The sequence below is a fragment of the Coregonus clupeaformis genome, chromosome 27 (genome assembly GCF_020615455.1).
Source record: "Coregonus clupeaformis isolate EN_2021a chromosome 27, ASM2061545v1, whole genome shotgun sequence".
Lineage (NCBI taxonomy): Eukaryota > Metazoa > Chordata > Actinopteri > Salmoniformes > Salmonidae > Coregonus > Coregonus clupeaformis.
In genome coordinates, this window is record NC_059218.1 from 25,453,818 (window position 1) to 25,476,714 (window position 22,897).

The window sequence follows — 22,897 nt, forward strand, 5'->3', positions numbered from 1 at the left end:
GAAAAACATAAAAGCCCATAGATGTAGCTAGCTATATGCTCTCTTAGGTAAATAAATTAAACTAGCTCCACTAGGCTAATCTTTTTGAGTGTGAACTGTATTACTGTACTGCATTGCACTATACTGTATTATATGGACTGTAATTACACACATTGTTCAAACCATGATAAAGCAGGGAGAGAACATGCGATTCTGTTGCAGCACATGCGGCCTACAAAGTTACAAGTATAGGCTAGCGAATTTGGTATAAGAAATGGTATAAGAAATGCAAAAAATAATAATGTCCAGCATGCTATTCTATCTAGTCTAGGTTTTCCTGCATGGGACTCCAAAAGCTAAGGAGCATTTCTTAAGGTGAGAGGCCAGCAGAGCATAGGCGTGTGCGTATTGCGCAAGAGACAGAGGCTATAAGTTAGAAGCTTATTATGCACAACCTGTCATTAATTAGCTAAATGTAAGGCTAAAACTACATTGAATGTATTACTTGAAAGAGGTAGGCTAGGAAATCTATATATAGGGCTATATATCAATCTAGAACAGGTTTATCTATTTTGGATGCAATTTTATGGTGAGAGAGAAAGACTGCGAGAGAGTGCTCCTGCGTGCACTAATTCAAAGCAACAATATTCAAGTGATAGGCTGTTTTAAAACTCTGCAGCTGCAACAAAAAATGTTTTTTCTTTATAATGATAAAATATGCTGACCCGCGAAAGCCAGATGTAGATGGATTCAGTCTTTATATTTCTGTAGCATAGACTATGCTGCAGCAAATGTAGACCTATCTGTCACAAGAAAAAAAGTTACCATGATGAGATGATAGGTCTACATGAAGTCTGTCCCCACCCTGAGCGTCGATGATTCATCATGCAGAGGCCGTAGAGAAGCCAAATTTAGACATAGCATATAATTTAACAGTTCCATTTCACGTATGCTGTTCATATAAATAATTTATTATAATTTACCGGTTTCTCGCAGTTATTTATCCCAGGAGTGGTTTTGGGCGGTAAATCCCGGTAAATCTCAGTAACCGGGTTCCTGCCATTCAACCCTAGTATGTGTGTCTAAAAAAAGGAGATAAAACCTGCACTCCAGAGCTACTACTCACGCTCCAATTTTGTCCCCAAAGTGTGACACTCCGTCTTTAGGGCAGTGTGTCACTAGGGATAAAAGTTTTTAAGTCCCCTCATCTCAGACACAGGGCCTGTTAAATAAGTCAGCAGTACCGGTGGCAGATCAGCACTACTCACATCACATTGGTCCTGTATGACTCAGTTGGTAGAGCAGGGTTGGGTCCACCTATACGTAAAATGTGTGCACGCATGACTGTAAGTTGCTTTGGATAAAAGCGTCTGTTTAATGCATATATTATTATATTATACCACAGCACATTTAGCACAGTACCAGTCTGCAATACAACACCTACAGTCCCAACATTGGGCGGCAGGTAGCCTAGAGATTAAGAGCGTTGGGCCAGAAACCGAAAGGTCACTGTTTCGAATCCCCGAGCCGACTAGGTGAAAAATCTGTCGATGTGCCCTTGAGCAAGGCACTTAACCCTAATTGCTCCTGTAAGGTGTTCTGGATAAGAGTGTCAGCTAAAAAAATTATAATAATCTCCCTACTCCTCATATTATCTGTGTAGGAAACATGATGATGATGACCCTGTGGATTATCAGATAACATGTCAAGTTATTGTCTGTGTACACCGCTCTCTGTGAGGGATACAGTTTGTGTGAGTACCCCTGAGTGTGGAATGTAGTGTGTTTTTACACCCCCGTCGTCATCTCTGTGCTCTAGTATTGCCTGGGTGGGGTGTAATAGTGTTTATGATTAAACCAGTTTATCCCAGCAAAGGAATTTAATTGGGGATAGGATTGCTGCCTATAGGGAAGGGACCATATCATTTGACCATATATATAATATCTCTCTCTCTCTTTCTCTCTCTAGGAAGAGTGAGCTGCTAGGGTGTATGAGTTTTGGCGTGAGATCCCTCATGGACCCAGTGAAGGTTAGTTGTTCTTCTTTGTACATTCCTCTTCTCTCCATTGCACCACACCACACCCCACTGTAACCCTCCTCATTGGCTGTCTCCCTCTATCTGAGTGTGTGTGTGTGTGCGTGTGTGTTCACCAGACCATAGAAAATACCTGTTTAGCCCAGAGTGAGTGAGCGGCCTTGGCCTTAATCCACAAGAAACACCATTGTGGCCTTGGGTGTTATAACACATCACTACTGTCCTCAGTCCCTCCAGTCTAGTGGTACAGCCATATATATTGTACATCTATGGTTCCAGTATAGATATGTAGTGCAGTCCCTCTGGTGTAACAACACATCACTACTGCCCTCAGCCTGCTGTAGTAAAGTCCTTCTAATCTAGGGGTACAACCATATAAGAGGTGGTGTAGTGGAGGGTAAACACATATAAACGCACAAGCGTTTACCCACTTTTTGTGGAAAATTCGCTTTGAAAGTACAGTGAGGGAAAAAAGTATTTGATCCCCTGTTGATTTTGTACGTTTGCCCACTGACAAAGACATGACCAGTCTATAATTTTAATGGTAGGTTTATTTGAACAGTGAGAGACAGGATAACAACAAAAAAATCCAGAAAAATGCATGTAAAAATTTTTATAAATTGATTTGCATTTTAATGAGGGAAATAAGTATTTGACCCCTCTGCAAATCATGACTTAGTACTTAGTGGCAAAACCCTAGTAGGCAATCACAGAGGTCAGACGTTTCTTGTAGTTGGCCACCAGGTTTGCACACATCTCAGGAAGGATTTTGTCCCACTCCTCTTTGCATATCTTCTCCACGTCATTAAGGTTTCGAGGCTGACGTTTGGCAACTCGAACCTTCCGCTTCCTCCACAGATTTTCTATGGGATTAAGGTCTGGAGACTGGCTAGGCCACTCCAGGACCTTAATGTGCTTCTTCTTGAGCCACTCCTTTGTTGCCTTGGCCGTGTGTTTTGGGTCATTGTCATGCTGGAATATCCATCCACGACCCATTTTCAATGCCCTGGCTGAGGGAAGGAGGTTCTCACCCGAGATCATTGACAAGATCCTCCCGTGTAGTTCTGGGCTGATTCCTCACCGTTCTCATGATCATTGCAACATCACGAGGTGAGATCTTGCATGGAGCCCCAGGCCGAGGAAGATTGACAGTTATTTTGTGTTTCTTCCATTTGCGAATAATCGCACCAACTGTTGTCACCTTCTCACCAAGCTGCTTGGCGATGGTCTTGTAGCCCATTCCAGCGTTGTGTAGGTCTACAATCTTGTCCCTGACATCCTTGGAGAGCTCTTTGGTCTTGGCCATGGTGGAGAGTTTGGAATCTGATTGATTGATTGCTTCTGTGGACAAGTGTCTTTTATACAGGTAACAAGCTGAGATTAGGAGCATTCCCTTTAAGAGTGTGCTCCTAATCTCAGCTCGTTACCTGTATGAAAGACACCTGGGAGCCAGAAATCTTTCTAATTGAGAGGGGGTCAAATACTTATTTCCCTCATTAAAATGCAAATCAATTTATAACATTTTTGACATGCGTTTTTCTGGATTTTTTTGTTGTTATTCTGTCTCTCACTGTTCAAATAAACCTACCATTAAAATTATAGACTGATCATTTCTTTGTCAGTGGGCAAACTTACAAAATCAGCAGGGTATCAAATACTTTTTTCCCTCACTGTATAGGGAGCATTACTTTACTCATTGCGAACAGCATTTACCCAACAATTTTTTTAAACCACTGCATATGTTTATGGTTACAGCAAAATATACATTAGTTCATTCCCTTTGGTGTTACAACACATCAGTACTGCCCTCACAGACAGTAGTGTGTATATGACTAACCCTCCACAGACCTAGTTGCTGTTAGGGTGCTGTTGGGAGAAGAGACAAACTCTATAGCTATAGCAAGGACTGTTTCTGTTAAGTAAAGTACACAGGTGAGAATGTAATACACTAGTAGAAATCAAAACAGAGAACAATGTTTTTCCTTCTGTGAGACAGAGTCCTCCCCTTTCCTGCAGTAAATTGACCAAATCGCCCTCTAGTGGCCTCATGGGTGGAATGTTATTAATAATTGTAATAATTAGATAATTAATCAACATAAAAAATAAAATAAAATAAGAAAAGCCGTTTTTATTATGTCAAATGGATTTGTTATATTTCAGTCGTCTGTGATGGATATAAAGTGTAATATTGAGATGCAAACCTAAAATTGAATACATTTCAACTCTATATCTGACATGGTACAGGTGTCTTCTTTTTTGTATGCCCATAACCATGTGTGTGAGGTGTATACTTTCGTTTCAAAGTAGATTTGTTTAAGACTACCAAGAAACACCATGTGTGACCCTGATTTAGCCCAACAGGTGAGTGTATTCCAGTACGGACTGTGTTTTGACAGCAAAGGTGTCTAGTTGTTCTTATTTGCGAGGCGACAAGGCAGGAAGGCAATTTCTGTTGTCAGCTTGTGTGTGAGCTGCCAGAACACACTCTCCTCTTACGTTTTCAGTGATCCAGTGGGTCGATTGCCCGCTTCGCTCGGCTGGGCAGCACATAGTAAACACATAACATTTTGGTTCAGGCCACAACTCCTGTCAAGCTTCTTGCTTGTCTCCCACTCGCCTCTAAGACACCCTTTCTTACAATTGCACGTATACATGCACACAGAATGCATGCACACATTTGATGTCAGATCCAAAATTCACCAGAGAAGTCACTGAAGATAAAAGTAGACTATTGCTGGGTTTTCCTCAGCTCTACTTGCTGTTTAATTATTCCTTCTTAATTTATCCAACTGTCTCCCATCCCCCTGTGCCCACACAGAACTGCTCTTTACATTGTAAACCATTTATAAAAACTACCAAAGGCAGGGAGGTCTATGCCTCTCAATGGGTCTATTGTTTTTACTAGCAAAGTGCAAAGAAATGTTAATTCAGGTTGGGCGTGAGTTTCTGCTTGAATTTGGTTAAAAGGACAGTGAATGTGTTCATATTTTGTGAACTTGTTAGCAAGCTCCTGTGTGTATCACACACATCATTCTTTCTCTTAGAGATTATTCTGAACGGAAGACACGTGTTACCACCTTAAGTCTTAGCCTATTGGTGATAGTCATTTACTCAGAGTAGTTTGTAATGTATCATGTATTTCATGTACACTGTATTTGTCTGAGTGTTAATTATTTTGTGACAAATCAATTTTATTAGTTGAATTGAGTAAATGCATTCCTCGTTTTACAGATAAATTATTTGATTGATTATAAGCTTATAATTTAGTAGGTCTATTGGTAGTTCTTAATTACACTATACACTTAGCACATGCTTGGGTACCACCTTGACATCTCTGATCTGTTTTCCTCAATAAATTAATGCTAGAACATTGGTCGCCAGGATTAGCTATATGTATCTCTTAATAATTGCATAGCAGTGCAAGTTAGACATGTTCATTATAGTCACACTGAGAGGTGATGTAAGGCTCGCTACCTTGACTAGATTGCTCCAGAGATGTACAGGGCCACATAATATTGGAGTCAGATTAATGAATTATATTCAACATAAATTCTACATAATGGTTGGATAATTTCCATCCAACTACAACAACTTGTGGTTGGACATGGTAAAGTTGGATTTGTGTGTGGTTCTGCAACAGAGATGAGCAGGTTGCATAACATAAAAGGTAAAGGTGATAAGGATAAACCTATTAAACCAATACATCTCAAATAAGGAAATAGGAAACAAACTTACTCTGAACTTGGACACACACAACTGGAAAGAAACTGAGAAATGGCTTGACAGGCTTTATATACAAACTAGAATTGTGAATATGCCTATCAGGACAGTCTTGATAATTACTGACCGGTGTGTGATTGCATGAAAGTCAAAAGGTGATGTCAACTTGCTTGATTAAGTTCATCTCAGCAGTATGCTGCTCCACTCTGAGGGCTTTTGTACAGACCTATTTAAAAAAAGAGGTATCTGTTATTGTTCTCTCCTGTTTTGAGGTTTACTTTGTAAACATTCCTCTTATGTGAGCTGTGAGAACAATGCCCGCAACACACACACACACACACACACACACACACACACACACACACACACACACACACACACACACACACACACACTACTTTCAAACTCTGTCTCGGGAAAGAAAAAATAAAATCTAATTTTTGGACAGGTTTCTGCCTGGCATTTATCCAAATGAATATTTAATTGGCTTAATTTGCTAATGAGGAGATTAAACATTGAGTCACTGGGAGTTCTCCTTTTCATCTATCAGCTCCCTCCTGCTACTGTCATCCTCCACAACTCCTTGGCTTTATTCTTCTCTCTCTCTCTCTCTCTCTCTCTCTCTCTCTCTCTCTCTCTCTCTCTCTCTCTCTCTCTCTCTCTCTCTCTCTCTCTCTCTCTCTCTCTCTCTCTCTCTCTCTCTCTCTCTCTCTCTCTCTCTCTCTCTCTCTCTCTCTCTCTCTCTCTCTCTCTCTCTCTCTCTCTCTCTCTCTCTCTCCTTCTCCTCTCTCTCTCTCTCTCTCTCTCTCTCTCTCTCTCTCCAATTTAAGGGCTTTATTGGCATGGGAAACATATGTTAACAGTGCCAAAGAAAGTGAAGTAGATAATAAACAAAAGTGAAATAAACAGTAAAAATTTACAGTTAAATTTACACTCACAAATGTTCCAATAGAATAAAGACATTTCAAATGTCATATTATGTGCAAATAGTTAAAGTACAAAAGGGAACATAAATAAACATAAATATGGGTTGTATTTACAATGATGTTTGTTCTTCACTGTTTGCCCTTTTCTTGTGGCAACAGGCCACAAATATTGCTGCTGTGATGGCACACTGTGGTATTTCACCCAATAGATATGGGAGTTTGGGTTTGTTTTTCGAATTCTTTGTGGATCTGTGTAGTCTGAGGGAAATATGTGTCTCTAATATGGTCATGCATTTGGCAGGAGGTTAGGAAGTGCCACTCAGTTTCCACCTAATTTTGTGGGCAGTATGCACATAGCCTGTCTTCTCTTGAGAGCCAGGTCTGCCTACGGTGGCCTTTCTCAATAGCAAGGCTATGCTCAATGAGTCTGAACATAGTCAAAGCTTTCCTTAAGTTTGGGTCAGTCACTAGTTCGATTCCAGGCTGTATCACAATCCAGCCGTGATTGGGAGTCCCATAGGGTGGCGCACAATTTGCCCAGCGTCGTCCGGGTTTGGCCGGGGTAGCCGTCGTTGTAAATAAGAATTTGTTCTTAACTGACTTGCCTAGTTAAATAAAGGTTCAATAAAAAAAGTATATTTTTGTTTTCTCATGATTTGGTTCGGTCTAATTGTGTGCCTGTCCTGGGGCTCTGTGGGGTCTGTTTGTGTTTGTGAACAGAGCCCCAGGACCAGCTTGCTTAGGGGACTCTTCTCCAGGTTCATCTCTCTGTAGGTGATGGCTTTGTTATGGAAGGTTTGGGAATCGCTTCGTTTTAGGTGGTTGTAGAATTTAACAGCTCTTTTCTGGATTTGATAATTAGTGGGTATTAGCCTAATTGTTTGTTTGGTGTTTGTCCCATTTTGTGAATTCTTGGTTGGTGAGCGTAACACAGACCTCACAACCATAAAGGGCAATGGGTTCTATAACTGATTCAAGTCTTTTTAGCCAGATCCTAATTGGTATGTCGAATTTGATGTTCCTTTTGAAGGCCCTTCCTGCCTTGTCTCTCAGATCGTTCACAGTTTTTTAGAAGTTACCTGTGGCGCTGATGTTTAGGCCGAGGTATGTATAGTTTTTTGTATGCTCTAGGGCAACGGTGTCTAGATGGAATTTGTATTTGTGGTCCTGGCAACTGGACCTTTTTTGGAACACCATTATTTTTGTCTTACTGAGATTTACTGTCAGGGCCCAGGTCTGACAGAATTTGTGCAGAAGAACTAGGTGCTGCTGTAGGCCCTCCTTGGTTGGGGACAGAAGCACCAGATCATCAGCAAACAGTAGACATTTGACTTCATATTCTAGTAGGGTGAGGCCGGGTGCTGCAGACTGTTCTAGTGCCCTCGCCAATTTGTTGATAAAAATGTTGAAGAGGGTGGGGCTTAAGCTGCATCCCTGTCTCACCCCACGGCCCCATGGAAAGAAATGTGTGTGATTTTTGCTAATTTTAACTGCACACTTGTTGTTTGTGTACATGGATTTTATAATGTTGTATGTTTTTCCCCAATACCTCTCTCCATCAATTTGTATAGCAGACCCTCATGCCAAATTGAGTCAAAAGCTTTGCCTTTGCCTTTGTTTTGTTTTGTTTGTTTGTTTGTCAATTAGGGTGTGCAGGGTGAATACCTGGTCTGTCCTACGGTAATTTGGTAAAAAGCCTATTTGACATTTGCTCAGTACATTGTTTTCACTGAGGAAATGTACGAGTCTGCTGTTAATGATAATGCAGAGTATTTTCCCAAGGTTGCTGTTGACGCATATCCCACGGTAGTTATTGGGGTCAAATATGTCTCCACTTTTGTGGATTGGGGTGATCAGTCCTTGGTTCCAAATATTGGGGAAGATGCCAGAGCTAAGGATGATGTTAAAGAGTTTAAGTATCAGGCTCTGTCATAGCCGTCCGCGACCGGAAGACCCATGGGGCGGTGCACAATGGGCCCAGCGCCGTCCAGGGTGGGGGAGGGTTTGGCCGGCAGGGATGTTCTTGTCTCATCGCGCACTAGCGACTCCTGTGGCGGGCCGGGTGCACGCTGACTCGGTTGCCAGGTGTACGGTGTTTCCTCCGGCACATTGGTGCAGCTGGCTTCCGGGTTAAGCAGGCACTGTGTCAAGAAGCAGTGCGGCTCGGTTGGGTTGTGTTTCGGAGGACGCATGACTCTCGACCTTCGCCTCTCCTGTGTCTGTACGGGAGTTGCAGCGATGGGACAAGACTGTAACTACCAATTGGATACCACAAAACTGGGGAGAAAATGGGGGTAAAATCCCACAAAAAAATAAAAAAATAAAATAAAAAGAGTTAAAGTATAGCCAATTTGAATTTGTGGTCTGTATATTTTATCATTTCATTTAGGATACCATCAACACCACAGGCCTTTCTGGGTTGGAGGGTTTGTATTTTGTCCAATAGTTCATTCAATGTAATTGGAGAATCCAGTGGGTTCTGGTAGTCTTTAATAATAGATATCTCTTCGTGTTGTTTGTTTAGTGTTTTCCAATTTTCCCAGAAGTGGTTAGTCTATGGATTCTTCAATTACATTGAGCTGATTTCTGATGTGCTGTTCCTTTTTCCGTAGTGTATTTCTGTATTGTTTTAGTGATTCACCATAGTGAAGGCGTAGGCTCAGGTTTTCTGGGTCTCTATGTTTTTGGTTGGATCGGTTTCTCAATTTCTTTCTTAGGTTTTTGCATTCTTCAACAAGCCATTCGTCATTGTTGTTAATTTTCTTCAGTTTTCTGTTTGACATTTTTAGATTTGATAGGGAAGCTGAGAGTTCAAATATACTGTTTAGGTTTTTTACTGCAAAGTCTACACTTTCACTATTACAGTGAAACGTTTTGTCCAGGAAGTTGTCTAAAAAGGTTTGAAATTGTTGTTGCCTACTTGTTTTTTGGTAGGTTTCCACACTACTTTCCTTCCATCTATAGCATTTCTTAATATGATTCAGTTATCCCTCCCTCCCTCTCTCTCTTCCCCTCCCTCTGGTTTCAATTTGTCTAAGGGGCATCATAATAGTCGGTGGTGGCACAGTCCGTGATTAGATTTACGGTACATGTCTCCCGTCCCCCTCTTCCCGTCTCTCCTCCCATTCTCCCCCTCGCCCCACAGCCTGCAGAAATCTGCCCACTCAGATAAGATGCTTTTACCAGCGATTATTGTCACAGTCCACGGAATCACATCTCTTTACTACAAAAGAGCTCAGACTGCAGGCTTAGAACAGCCTCAATAAGAGACAGGGAGAGCAGACCAGCATAGAGAACACTCTGCATTCTGCCCTCTCACTGGTTGGAGGATGGCTAGCTGCTGTGCTGTATAGTGTGTGTGTGTTTCGTGTGTGTGAGAGAGAGATAGAGAGAAAGAGAGTGAGAGAGCGATAGAGGATAGAGACAGAGCGAGAAAGAGAGAGAGAGACATAAATAAAATAAAATAAAATAAAATTGTATTTGTCACATAAACGTGTTTAGCAGATATTATTGCGGGTGTAGCGAAATGCTTGTGCTTCTAGCTCCGACAGTGCAGTAATATCTAACAAGTAATATCTAAGTAAGGAATGGAATTAAGAATATATACATATATGGACGAGCAATGACAGAGCGGCATGGACTAAGATACAGTAGAATATTATAGAATACAGTATATACATATGAGATGAGTAATGCAAGATATGTAAACATTATTAAAGAGACTAGTGTTCCATTTCCTAAAGTGGCCAGGGATTTCTATAGGTAGCAGCAGCCTCTAATGTGCTATTTAACAGTCTGATGGCCTTGAGATAGAAGCTGTTTTTCAGTCTCTCAGTCCCAGCTTTGATGCACCTGTACTGACCTCGCCTTCTGGATGATAGCGGGGTGAACAGGCAGTGACTCGGGTGGTTGATGTCCTTGATGATCTTTTTGGCTTTTCTGTGACATCGGGTGCTGTAGGTGTCCTGGAGGGCGGGTAGTTTGCCCCTGGTAATGCGTTCGGCAGACCACACCACCCTCTGGAGAGCCCTGCGGTGATACAGCCCGACAGGATGCTCTCAATTGTGCATCTGTAAAAGTTTGTGAGGGTTTTAGGTGTCAAGCCAAATTTCTTCACCCTCCTGAGGTTGAAGAGGCTCTGTTGTGCCTTCTTCACCACAGAGTGGGACAGAGTGTGTTGTGCACTGTAGAATTGTCATGTCCCTTAATGGAGACTGTGAGCATATCAGATGGATTAAGAGTCAACCCTTCCTCTATGTCCCGGCTGCATGGTTTTCACACACAAACGCACACACGAGCGCTCGCACGCACTAGGGTTGGGCTCCATTCAATTTTGAAATTGCCTCCCATTCAACTCACGAGTTGAAATTCGAATTAAATTGGCCACACCCCACAGGATGTTGAATTTGAATTTGAGTGACAGGTAGTATAATTTAATTCAAAGAAATTCCACTCAGTTATAGAACATGAGAGTTTCATTGAATCTAAAAGGTCACACTATCAGATACCAAAGAATATATCACTTTTCTCTGGTAACAAGGTTCATAATCTTTTAAACGTAGTGCTAGAGTAGCCTATTATACTTCCACCAACCATTTCATTTGTTTGGTTTCTTTTTGAAGGCTTCAGGGTCAACTTGCGTGTTAAAATAATGCATTCTGGGAAATGTAGTATTTCTCCCCCCATATTGAACAAAATGTAAGTGTAGTCCTGTATGGCTCAGTTAGTAGAGCATGGTGCTTGGCATGCTAAGGTTTTGAGTTTGATTCCCGTGGCCACCCATACGTAAAATGTAAGTCACTTTGGATAAAAATGTCCTGAAAATACTTTTTTTGAAGAATGTTTTATGTTTTATGTACAAGATGTATATTTGTATAGACTAAACCTAATATAGAATAGAACAGGCATTTGAATTTAATGTAATTTAACTGAATTCAATTCTAGATCCTTTAATTCAAATTGAAATTGAAATTCTCTGTCCTGTTTACTACTTAAATTCAAATTCAATTCAAATTCAAGAATTTAATTGGAATTTATGAGGCATTTTCAATTCAATTCTGAAATGAGCCAAACCCTGGCACACACACAATCACATGCACACACACACACACACACACACACACACACACACACACACACACACACACACACACACACACACACACACACACACACACACACACATCTGGCTCATGAAGCGGAAGTAAGGGCATCAGCTGCTGGAAAGAGCAGCTCTGGGGCAGTGGTGCCAGAGTAGGTAGTGGTGTGTGTGTTTGTGCATTTATGAATCTGTGGAAGGAAGAATTCTCTAAATGTATTTAATATTTATTGTATTTCTCATTATAGTAGCAATGCGCATGCCTGCCCACCTGAGGATATGCCTTTTTCAGCAATCTATTTCCTGTGTTTGAGGGGTACAAAATCCACTTGTCACTTAAATCTCGCTGGATTGATTGCTTTCATTTTACTCCTGTGTCTCTTTTATACTCTTGCTTGTGCCTTTTCCTTTTTCCCATTACCGTTACGACCGTGAACATTTTTGTAATGAAATGTCAAACCAGGGGTTAGAACCGAAATTATCTTCCAATAGTTTAATTATGAACAGAACCATTATTATTTTTTGTTCCATTCCACTGTTCCGACTAGCTAAATAAAGTTCTGAACCAAATAAAAGTCACGGCTTATATCGTTCCTTTCTGTTCCTTTTTTAAACCTCTGAAATCGACATTTAAAAAATATAAATTTTTACATTAAATTACTATCACTGCAGATAGAGCAGCTTGCTATGGAGCGGGCAAAAGTTATAGTTGTTTACATGCATTTCTACAGGTACAGTGGGGAAAAAAGTATTTAGTCAGCCACCAATTGTGCAAGTTCTCCCACTTAAAAAGATGAGAGAGGCCTGTAATTTTCATCATAGGTACACGTCAACTATCACAGATAAATTGAGAAAAAAAATCCAGAAAATCAGATTGTAGGATTTTTTATTAATTTATTTGCAAATTATGGTGGAAAATAAGTATTTGGTCACCTACAAACAAGCAAGATTTCTGGCTCTCACAAACCTGTAACTTCTTCTTTAAGAGGCTCCTCTGTCCTCCACTCGTTACCTGTATTAATGGCACCTGTTTGAACTTGTTATCAGTATAAAAGACACCTGTCCACAACCTCAAACAGTCACACTCCAAACTCCACTATGGCCAAGACCAAAGAGCTGTCAAAGGACACCAGAAACAAAATTGTAGACCTGCACCAGGCTGGGAAGACTGAATCTGTAATAGGTAAGCAGCTTGGTTTGAATAAATCAACTGTGGGAGCAATTATTAGGAAATGGAAGACATACAAGACTACTGATAATCTCCCTCGATCTGGGGCTCCACGCAAGATCTCACCCCGTGGGGTCAAAATGATCACAAGAACGGTGAGCAAAAATCCCAGAACCACACGGGGGGACCTAGTGAATGACCTGCAGAGAGCTGGGACCAAAGTAACAAAGCCTACCATCACTAACACACTACGCCACCAGGGACTCAAATCCTGCAGTGAAAGATGTGTCCCCCTGCTTAAGCCAGTACATGTCCAGGCCCGTCTGAAGTTTGCTAGAGTGGATTTGGATGATCCAGAAGAGGATTGGGAGAATGTCATATGGTCAGATGAAACCAAAATAGAACTTTTTGGTAAAAACTCAACTCGTCGTGTTTGGAGGACAAAGAATGCTGAGTTGCATCCAAAGAACACCATACCTACTGTGAAGCATGGGGGTGGAAACATCATGCTTTGGGGCTGTTTTTCTGCAAAGGGACCAGGACGACTGATCCGTGTAAAGGAAAGAATGAATGGGGCCATGTATCGTGAGATTTTGAGTGAAAACCTCCTTCCATCAGCAAGGGCATTGAAGATGAAACGTGACTGGGTCTTTCAGCATGACAATGATCCCAAACACACCGCCTGGGCAACGAAGGAGTGGTTTCGTAAGAAGCATTTCAAGGTCCTGGAGTGGCCTAGCCAGTCTCCAGATCTCAACCCCATAGAAAATCTTTGGAGGGAGTTGAAAGTCTGTGTTGCCCAGCGACAGCCCCAAAACATCACTGCTCTAGAGGAGATCTGCATGGAGGAATGGGCCAAAATACCAGCAACAGTGTGTGAAAACCTTGTGAAGACTTACAGAAAACGTTTGACCTGTGTCATTGCCAACAAAGGGTATATAACAAAGTATTGAGAAACTTTTGTTATTGACCAAATACTTATTTCCCACCATAATTTGCTAATAAATTCATAAAAAATCCTACAATGTGATTTTCTGGAAAAGATTCTCATTTTGTCTGTCATAGTTGACGTGTACCTATGATGAAAATTACAGGCCTCTCTCATCTTTTTAAGTGGTAGAACTTGCACAATTGGTGGTTGACTAAATACTTTTTTTCCCCACTGTAAGTATAGGGCACAAGATGCGGGTTGGGAGAGAGCAAGAGAGAGTGGAGGAGGATTCTTGCTTTGAAGAGCTGGGTATCTTGTTGTTATGACCAGATTTATCTGAATTATGCCCACAGAATTATATCTATGGTGGGCCAGCTTGTATGAAGGAACTTTGAATGTCTTTGAACTTCAGACAGTTGTTTTAACGTAGGACCAAAACTAACTAGCTAGCTAGCTAACGAGCTTGTTTGTGCAGAGCGGCACCAGAATTAAAATAAAAACACATCTTACCTTTTTGTAGTTAATAAATCCAATGTGAAACATGATAACTATATTATTCTTAATGTCACGTTCGTTTAAGGATGGGTCAGACCAAGGCGCAGCGTGAAATGCATACATGTTTATTATAAAGATAAACACACGAACAAAAACAACATAACGTGAAGTCCTCAGGCTAAACACAAATACAAGCCTCTACACGGAACAAGATCCCACAACTAATGATACAAACAGGCTGCCTAAGTATGATCCCCAATCAGAGACAACGAGCGACAGCTGTCTCTGATTGGGAATCACACCCGGCCAAACATAGAAATACAACACCTAGAACGAGAACATAGAAAATACAACATAGAACTCCACACCCTGACTCAACATACCAGAGTCCCATAAGTCAGGGCGTGACACTTAAGTAGTGTTGAAAATGTTAATCCATTCTTCTCTAATTAAAAATCTCTCTCTGAATCACACTTGTAACATCAGTAGGCTACTATGATTCAGCGGGAGGGGGGCAGGTAGCCTACACACACAAACTGGCAAAGATTTTCAGCTGGCAGGCAGGCAGACACTAGAACAAGTTACTGAGTGACAGTGAAGGCCTTGCATATGTGCTTTGTTGCTTTTCTTGTGGGATTGGAAAAAAATGCCTGGTACGTAAAATAACGTTATTAACCAATTCCCATGCTTTTAACCCTATGACACATACCAACACACGTTTGTGATCATTCTACAGTGGTCCCTGCAGCGTACGCTTAAAAACGGTGTGATTAGAACACTTATTTAGAACGTCTAGTTTTGATTGACACAACAGTCAGCGTTTGAGCTGTCCACGCTGTTCTTTCACAGAAACATTTTGCACAAACAGTCCTTACAACATTATGTCCTGAATGTGACCAGTTGGACATCTTGAAGCAAGTGGGGACAGCAGACTGGGATAGGGAGAGATTGAATATGTCCGTATCATTGAAATGTTCACAAATTAATTGAAATGTTTACAAATTAGATGCACTGAAATGAAAGCAACTTCCGAAAATGAACACTCGGATTATAGTGATATTATGTCTGATCTCGCAAACATGTAAAGTGTGTATAGATAGGTGTAATCTAGAGCCAAGGGGGTATCTTGCTATTGAATTATCCAAGAGAAAGTGACAACAACAACAGTAATTAATGAGGCAGTCTAGACAGTGCAGGGGAGTGTTGGTAGGGTAGATAGAGCAAATGTTTGGTGGTTGCAGCCCTGTTCCATCCATTTATGTTAATATATTAATATATGCAAATATACCTACCTGGTGTTTTTATGAAAATGAGACACATCTTTTTATTTATTTGAACACAAAATATTTACAAAATACCTGATAAAATAAGGAAATGTATATATGAGTGCATTCTAAGAAAAAATAAAAGAAATGTGACAATAAATTGAATAATTCAATTCCCACCAAAATCCCTGAACTCCGTGGCAGTAAAATGCTTTATGTTCAGTCATTATCTGATGGATTATACAAATTCTAAAAGTTTGGAGTATCTTCATCTATTTTCAAACTGTTGCATTTATTATCATTGTTTTTAAAACCTTTTAAATCAAATCAAATCAAACTTTTTTTATACAGCACATTTCAGAAATGGAATGCAACACAATGTGTATTTACTACACAACAAACATAAGCGGATAAAAAACAAAAGAATAACAATAAAATCTGAACGACTAAAAAGCCCCCAAAGGAAAAGCAAAGCTAAAAAGGTGTGTTTTAAGATCTTTAAAAAGAAATCCATAGTTTCGCCCCCCCCTCAGGTTCTCTGGCAGGCTATTCCAGAGGCTGGGGGCATAGTAACTAAAGGCTACCTCTCCATGCCTCTTGGTCCTAGGCTTTGGGATAGTTAAAATGCCAGTGCCAGAGGACCTGAGGGACCTGCTGGGTACATAACTTAAAAGCATGTCTGACATGTATTGGGGTGCACAATCGTGGATTGATTTAAAAACCAATAGAATAATCTTAAAATTAATTCTAAAACTTACAGGCAGCCAGTGCAGAGACCTTAAAACCGGTGTAATGTGTGCTCTCCGTCTGGTCTTGGTCAGTACCCGTGCTGCAGCATTCTGTATGTTTTGCAGTTGACAAATGGCTTTCTTGGGTAGACCAGACAAATCAAATTTTATTTGCCACATGCGCGGAATACAACAGGTGAAATGCTTACTTACAAGCCCTTAACAAACAATGCAGTTTTAAGTTTTAAGTAAAAAAAAGATAAGTAACATTTTTTTTAAGAGCAGTAGTAAAATAAAATAACAGTAGGGAGGCTATATACTGGGGGTACTGGTACAGTAGTCAAGCCTGCTTATAATAAAAGCATGGATGAGTCTCTCTGTATCAGCCTGAGAGAGAAACGGCCGCACCTTGGCAATGTTCCTCAGGTGGTAAAAAGCTATTTTGGTCGCATTCCTAATGTGTGATTCGAAATTGAGTTCAGAATCTAAAATAACACCTAGGTTTTTTACCTGGTGTTTTATCTTTATCTTTTTTTTAATTTCAATGACCGTTGCTATGTTATAGTGAGTCCCCCAGCCAGAATAGCCTCTAACCCAGACAGCTCTCGTTCTCTTTCAAATGCAAATGCAAATACACATATTCTCTTCCCTTCCTCTGTCCTCCTGATTCTAACAGTGTGGTTGTTGTTGTGTTGTATTGTCTGCTGTAGGAGGTCAGGGGCTGGTATTACCTACTGGGGGAGGAGCTGGGGAAGACCAAGCACCTGAGAGTGTCCTCCCATTCCCAACGACCCCAACAACACACCACCGGTCAGTGGATAATCTAGCCATTCTATATCTGTGTACTTGTGTTACAGTATGTATGAACTGTATGTGTGAGTGTTTAAATGTATGATTATAGGTATATCCAGGAGGTATGTCGTGTGTGTGTTACGTGTGTGTGTTACATGTGTGTGTGTGTATGTGTGTGTGTGTGCAGACTGCGCCGGGATCGCAGCTGGGAATATCTGAAGGGTTTATCATTCTGGGTCGGGAGGTTGTGGGTGGGGGGGAAATCGGGATTAAGGGAGTGAGGGATTCGGAGAGCGAAAGAGGTAGAGAGGAGGGAGGAGGGGGCTGGACAAGCGCTCAGCGTCAGAGTGGTTGGAAAGAGCTCTGTGATCGTACTGCGTGCCGGAGTGGAACTGTAGAGCTGCACACACACTGCTCTTTACTTTCATTCTTTCCTCCACACTCTGTCCATCTTTCTTGTTATCTGTGGAGAAGAGTGACTATTCCCTCTCTCTCACCTGCCTATGCTCTCTCACCTTGGTTCTGGTGGACTATAGAGGAGTTATGCCTTTGAGTGCCTGCCCCCTGAGCAGCCTGGAGTAGGTGAGTGTTGTTGATGGATTATTATTAGGCAGGGCTTTTTTATATATGTAGAAAGAAGTGCTTATTTCATGGGTTTTAGTGTTCATTCTCTCTCTGTCCCTCTTTTTTTGTCTCTCCTCTCTGTCCCCCTCTCTCTCTCTCTCTCTCCCTCTCTCTTTCTCTCTCTCTCTTTCCCTCTCTCTCTCTCTCACTTTCACTCTGTCTCTCTTCTGTCTCTCTTCTGTCTCTCTTTATTGTATTGGTTTGTGTGTGTGTGACTGAGAGAGAGAGAGAGAGAGAGAGAGAGAGAGAGAGAGAGAGAGAGAGAGAGAGAGAGAGAGAGAGAGAGAGAGAGAGAGAGAGAGAGAGAGAGTGTTAGTAATGGTGTGTCATGTGTAATTCATATTTGCATTTAAAACTCTCAGATTAAGATTGATCCAATAAAATAGTAACCACGCTCATTGGCCCTGATAGGCTGGACTCGGATTATCTCATGCAATAATGGCTGTCTGATAAGAACTGGGGCAGTTGTCACTTCAGACTGTTAGTGCTCGTTAGAAAGTATTTGTGTTCTGACAATGGCATGAGGCTGCTTGGACCCATGCCCACGGGTGAGATGGGAAAAAATTCCTTCAGTCTGAAGCTGATGGAATGAAATGAATCTAAAAGCTACAATGCTAGAGTAAGGATAGGCCACAAAACCCATCACTAATCCAGATGATGAGACATGACGATAAGAGCTACACTCAGTGTTCTATAAAGGCCTATGTTTTGATATATTCTTTATTTACTCACATTGAATAAATCAGATAAGATATTAAATAAATCTATAGACCAGACAAACATGCTCCTCAATTCCTGAATGTTTCCTCCATATTGAATAATGTGTTGTCTGACCCATTGCCATCTTATCATATCAATATATATGAGTACATGTTGTTTGTGTGTGTGTGTGCGTGCGTGAGTTTGTGTATTGTGTGTGAAACAGTGTGTGAACTAACTCTTCATATCAAAGCCAGTCTGTGTTTTGTCTGTCTGTGTGTGTGTGTGTGTGTGTGTGTGTGTGTGTGTGTGTGCATGTGTGTATCCTACATCAGTGCTGATTCGCTACTGTGTTGTAATGCTGATGGCATCTGGTTGAATGTAGGGCAACTACACCCTATTCCAACCAGACGCACGGACATGGGATTGGGCAAATCCAATTCATTAGGTCTGTGTCTATTGTAGCCTGCCTCTATCTTTCTTCTCACCCTCTTTTCTGTCCCACATTAACTCTCTCATCCATGTCCTGTTCTTTTCTCTCTCTTTCTTTCTCAATCTCTTTATCTTTCTATCTCCCTTCTCTCTCACCCTCTCTCTCACTCATTAACTTAATTTTTTATCCGCCTCTTTTGCTGTCTCTTACACGTCATTTGTTGTATACCAAATGAATGGAAAGCCTTTTTTATCACACATTCAGCTTGACATAACACCTTACACAGCGGATGATATTTGAAATATTTGGTTTTAAAAACCAGAAAGGTCTACCCCTTGTTGCACAGGGAGTGAACAGTAATGTTCCCCATTCTGTGGTTAATGAACATAAAGCAGGAAGTGGAGCGGATTTGTGGGGTACATCTGGTTTGACAGAGCACTGGTCCCCGTGTAGCTCAGTTGGTAGAGCATGGCGCTTGCAACGCCAGGGTTGTGGGTTTGATTCCCATGGGGGGCCAGTATGAAAATGTATGCACTCACTAACTGTAAGTCGCTCTGGATAAGAGTGTCTGCTAAATGACTTAAATGTAAATGGTCCCAGTGTTGCCCTATGCAGTGTTGTAGTGTGCCATGTAACCTTGCCTGATCTCCTTGGCCCAGGACCCATGTTAGAGCAAAGGCCCAGGGGCCATTACAGCCATCTCAATATAGCAGTGTCATCTGCCAGCACTGTTCATTGTTCAGTTACGCTATGGGTGAGCATTAGCCTACTCAAATATGGTAGAATAGAACCACTGCTTGTCTATACAGTAGCTTCACACACACAGCGCCTTCTAGGCAGCCAAACCAACAAAGACAGGAGCATCTGTCCATCCAATGAGCAATATGGAAATTGGGATCCAATTTACATAAGCCTGGCTCTCTACTATATACGTTATATAAGGAATGAAGGCTCTGGATGTTAATCTTGCGTTGCTGTTAGATAACTGTCCAAGCTGCTCATATCTCTTTGAGAGCTGTGAAAAACGAGTGCTTTATTCAATTAAACCTGCAGTGCGTCAAACCAAATCAAGGATTTGGGCAGTTAACCTGTATGCATTCATGTTTTGCTCAAAACAAATCAAGTAATGGCTTAGGTAAGGCAGAAACAGCAGATGGACATGTCTTTATAGGTGGATCCTTTCGTTTTCAGAGAAGGATTAGACATCGTTGTCAGAGAAGGATAAGACATGTTTATAAACAATGATATTACATAAACAAGGATGGATTGAACATTTCAGAGAGTGAGATTTTTTTTAGATAATGGTTATGTTCATTTAGTTTGTCTTATATCTTAAAATAAGGCCATGCCATTTATTTTTTGCCATGCCAAGACAGACTAAGAGACACAGAGAGAGAGAGAAATGTAGAGAGAGAGAGTGAGGTGAGAGGGAGGGAGAGAGAGGTGAGAGATAAGGACAGAGTGAAAAAGATGAAGGGAAACATGTTGTTTCTGACCCCAGTGTGTCAATCCCACAGCTCTGATGGCTGTGAGTAATACAGAGACACAACACGCGCTTTTAACTCAACCACAATTCTGTCAAATTTCCAGTCAGTCACCCTGTAGGGCTCCGGCAGACATCACAGAGGAAGGTTTCAGACATTTCAGCTGTGATTGTGAGTTGCATGACTAAATGATAGGCCGCTGATCAGGCTTGTAATTGGACAGCCGTGACTGCTTTAATTGTTTTACTTTTTTTGTGAAGTGAGCCAGGATCATCTGAGAGAGCTAGCATGATCTCTGACACTGCTGTCATGTGTGTGTCTTTAGCAATGAATACTAATAGGAATATTCAAATTAAGAATTAGGCTACCTGAGAGCAGCAAAAGGTATGTGAGTACCTGCACTAATGTAACACAAAAGTTTCAAACTGTGAGACAAATCTAAGACCAAATACACTACAGATGATGCAAGTTTTCTTCCCCCTACAGAGTCATACTGCAAGCCTATTTTTCTCCATATTCCCCTGCTTTAAATTCATGTCAATGCTATTGCAGCTACACAATAGGTTCATAGCATCAGTATTGGGTCTCTGCTGCTCTGTAATTGGACTACAGACACAGTGCTGCCCAATCGCCCTCCTGATCCAGCATGCTCTGCTCTGAGTATGTGGTGGCGCGCAGGGTTGAGGGGTAACGGATGACATGTAATTAGTTACATGTTATTCTATTTTTTTTAAAACGGTAACTGTAAACTGTACCAGCTAAAATATTGTAATCAGATCACCAAATGCATTTGATGGATCCTTTGGGTCTTCTTCTATTGCCTCTTAAAGGGAAAGTAATCCAAAAGTAACTGAAAGTAATCAGATATATTTTAGGGAGTAGGGCTAATCCAAAAGTTACATTACTGATTACAATTTTGGGCAGGTAACTATAAAAAGTAACGGATTGCATTTAGAAAGTAACCTACCCAACCCTGGTGGTGCGGCACGTGAAAGCGCTGCTCTTCCCTTCCCTTCCGCATGAGTGCACATTGACATGGGCCAGACTGTTAGCATAATTGGCCAGGGTACCAGCCTTGCATTTAAAAGGCTAATTTAAGCACTTCTCAGGGAGTGAGCGAGATCACAGCACCTTTTGGTCTGGTGAACACATTCTATTGCAGATGTTTTCAACATCTTCTCCAATGGGTTAGACAGCAGGTCTAGGTAATGTACACCACATAAGCTCCCACCCACAATCTCCTACATACACTTTGAAGGTGGAGAGTAGTGGATGTACAGTATAGAGGAGAATGGACTACCCTTTATGCTTTTTGGAGTGTTGGGTGCATGTATGTGTAGAGGAAGGTCTGTTTAAGTGTGTTAGTGTGTGTGAGAGTTTATATGACTGTGTGTGTGTTTTATGATGATGGACATAACATTGCGTAAATGTGGAGGGCAGTCTTTCAGAGGAGTGTTAGATGCGTGTGTGTCTGTATGTGTGTGTGTTTGTACGTGTGTGTGTGTGTGTGTGTGTCTGTTTGTCATGAGTGTTCTCACTCTCCAGGATAGCTGGAGTATTTAAAACTGACACAAAGGGACCTGTATGTGTTTGTGCATTTAATCATGTCTAGTGCACTTCCCTCAAACATTGTTAGGTCAGATGGTCTACACATGTGCCCATACAGCAGTTGAGAGTGTGGATGAAAGTGTGTCGTCTGTATGCAGTGAGTAGACACGCAATCACGCATGCACACACACTCTCCTCCCCTGAAGTGCTGAAACATTTACACACCTACCCAACCCACTTCCCTATAGTCAGAAAAGGCATAGCGTTGGCTTCATATTTCTGCTGGCATTGTGAGCACAAGAGTAATGACAAAGATTCATCTGAATTTTGCCTGTGGCAATCCATCATAGATCACAATCAACACCAGAGTGCGAATTATACCGTGACATTCGGGGGGTCTGTATTTTTTTTATGGGCCTTATAGTAAAAAGACATGTATTTTAATGGTAAACATGTATTACCTTTTAATGTGTCATGAACACAACCAGTCAAGGTGTTTTCATCTGATTGTCAAACAAATCACCTCAAAAAGCAGGCTATACCTGCGCACGTTCGTCGTCCATGCCGAAATAATTCCAGCATCCAAACAGTGCACTGTGCACCTACACTCTTGTAGCCTGAATTAATTGACACGTCTTGCTGACAAATTGACCTTTTTTGTAAAAAGAAAAGTCGTGACGCCTAAAAAGGGGCTGAAATACGGGTCGCAAATACAGCTGTGTCTGTCCCGAGCTCATCGGTGCAGGAAACTGAGGGCCCAGTTGAAAGAATGTTGCAAGTTTGCCAGCGAAAGCTCAAGACAGAGGCAGACAGGCGGACTAGAGAGATTAATGCGATTGAAAGAACCTGAACCAACTGTCACTGGTTTAAACCATGACAGAGAGGCGGGGGTGTTTGTTTAATTTGGAATAATCTTTTATTTTAATATTTACCACTGTAGTAGTACAAAATTGTATTTTAAACAAATAGGAG

At 41.3% G+C, this 22,897-nt stretch overlaps 1 protein-coding gene across 2 annotated transcripts in view; it reads left to right on the forward strand.

Annotated features, from left to right (window-relative positions):
- Nucleotides 1–17,098: 17,098 nt before the first annotated feature.
- The window catches only part of LOC121541681 (regulator of G-protein signaling 3-like), a 221,258-nt gene continuing 215,459 nt past the window's right edge, over nucleotides 17,099–22,897 (forward strand). The window contains exon 1 of one of the 2 annotated variants that reach the window (XM_045208104.1): nucleotides 17,099–17,155. The gene's annotated coding sequence lies outside the window, so the exon portion shown is untranslated. Of the gene's footprint in view, nucleotides 17,156–17,508; nucleotides 17,720–22,897 lie in introns of those variants that run through there. The other variant, XM_041850910.2, reaches the window with a different exon arrangement.